This window comes from Bos taurus, chromosome 7, assembly GCF_002263795.3.
Source record: "Bos taurus isolate L1 Dominette 01449 registration number 42190680 breed Hereford chromosome 7, ARS-UCD2.0, whole genome shotgun sequence".
NCBI classification, from domain to species: domain Eukaryota; kingdom Metazoa; phylum Chordata; class Mammalia; order Artiodactyla; family Bovidae; genus Bos; species Bos taurus.
The window spans coordinates 8,502,376-8,504,764 of NC_037334.1; positions in this window are offsets into that span (position 1 = coordinate 8,502,376).

Sequence of the window (2,389 nt, forward strand, 5' to 3'; positions counted from 1 at the left end):
TTTACAGCTCTGTATGTTAACTGTATCGGCTCACTACATCTGCTCATTAATACATTTTCCACTATTACTCCAAGCTCTGAGCGTATTTCCCCAAGGGAACTTGTTTGAATAAAACTGGAAAGTTTTCCTGCTGATTTGTGTTCTCAAGAGACCAAGTTAAAAGTGAGGTAAATCCAGTTCTTTTTACTACTCCATGAGCTCTTCTGGCTTTCAGAGGTCTAACGTTTTAACTTTCCACAACCCTGAGTCCAAGTTTTCTCCAAATCTAAGGCTGAGAGCCTGTCTGGACTAGTTCACTTGGGTCTCAAAAATATTGACTTGTGATGGGAACACAGTTCCTGATATCACCAGAAACTTACTATTTATTCTTCAATAATTTAGCGAGCTGTGTTCCTTTGCTTTAAAACCATGGGTAAAATAAACTTTGGCTTCATAATGCTTTTGACCCATCAATTAGGAGTTTCATGCTTATATTTTTAAAACTTTTGGTAATTATATGAGATAAATTTAGATCATTTAATACACTGTGGACTGGGGTTAGAATCTTATATTGTCTCATTTATTTCTTGCAAAAGTCCACCCTATGAAGACTCTGCAGTTATGATCCTCCTTCTTAATTTTTGGCATTAGGTGATTGATCCAAAGTTATGAACTGAGTAAGGTGTGTGCTTTGATTAGAACACAAGATATTTCTAGTTCTCTTGTTCTCCTCTTCTCCAGGTCCTGTTGGTAAATTAAAAAGATTCTCCGGATTCTGTCTTACTAATCTATTATGATCCAGGACATGTTTTCCTTTGTAATGGCAACCCACTCCAGTACTCCTGCCTGGAAAATCCCATGGATGGAGGGGCCTGGTGGGCTGCAGTCCATGGGTCACTAGGAGTCGGACACGACTGAGCGACTTCACTTTCACTTTTCACTTTCATACATTGAAGAAGGAAATGGCAACCCACTCCAGTGTTCTTGCCTGGAGAATCCCAGGGACGGGGGAGCCTGGTGGGCTGCCGTCTATGGGGTCGCACAGAGTCGGACACGACTGAAGCAACTTAGCAGCAGCAGTAGCAGCAGCAGCAGCAGCAGCAGCAGAGTTGCACTATTACAATCATTGATTGAACACAAAACTATGTATCTGATCAACTGCTTCAAGTCACCTGCTTTGTTTAGTCGCTAAATCGCATCTAACTCTTTGTGACCCCGTGGACTGTAACCCATCAGGCTCTTCTGTCAGTGGGATTCTCCAGGCAAGAATACTGGAGTGGGTTGCTATTTCCTTCTCCAGGGGACCTTCCCAAGCCGAGTCAGTGATTGATCCCATATCTCCTGCATTTCCGGGTGGATTCTTTAACCACTGAGCCACCTGGGAAGCCACTTCCCTGATAGCTCAGTGGTTAAATAATCCACCTGCAATGCAGGAGACCCCAGTTTGATTCCTGGGTCGGGACAATCCACTGGAGAAGGGATAGGCTAACCACTCCCGTGTTCTTGGGCTTCCCTTGTGGCTCACCTTGTAAAGAATCCACCTGCAATGTGGGAGACCTGAGTTTGATCCTTGAGTTGGGAAGAGCCAGTGGAGTAGGGAAAGGCTACCCATTCCAGTATTCTGGCCTTGAGAACTGCATGAACTATATAGTCCATGGGGTAAACTTACTAGTTTACAAACAATTGGAAGACAAATTAAAATTGCTTGCTTAGATGACTAAGGCTTTACTGTTTGTGAGGTTTGGCTGAGGGAGTATTCCTAGCAGTTTCAATTCTAAAACTGCCCCCTTTTCCATAGGTTTTATGTCTTGCTGAATTAGCTAATTAGGCTCAGTGTCAGGTCCTTGTGGAGTGTACCTATGTTATTGAGTCCAATCTCACTCTACTTGCTGCCAACAAATCTGAGAGAGGAGGTGTTGAGATCAAGACGACAGATTAATGTCTCAAAATAACCGTTTTATGGGAGCTGGATGCCAGGTTTTGTTTTTATAGAATAAAGATGGTGGGGGGAGGTGAGGAAGCAAAGTAAAAGGTCCAATAATCTTGAAAATATGTCCTAAAATGGCAAGCCTTAGAGGGGATAAGTTAATTTCTTCTTTCCTCTAGCCATCCACAGGTGAACAGAGTCCTGAAGGCACTTTGAGTTAATATTCAGGCAGAGGAGCAGGGTTCCTCAAGGCAGGCCATTGTGTATAAACAGTACCCTTTTAGTGAACAAAAGCAAAGGGAAGCAAATGTTAAAGTAAAGGATCTGACCTGAAGTCAGAATTGGCTCTTCCCTGCAATATTTACATTCTGGTTTGTAGAGATTTGCAAGAGAAAGGAAAGTGGCTTTTAGTTCCTCAAAGAACGTGTCTGTCAGCTAAAAGATTATTTTTCAGTGACAAGATTTTGAACTGAACAGAATTTT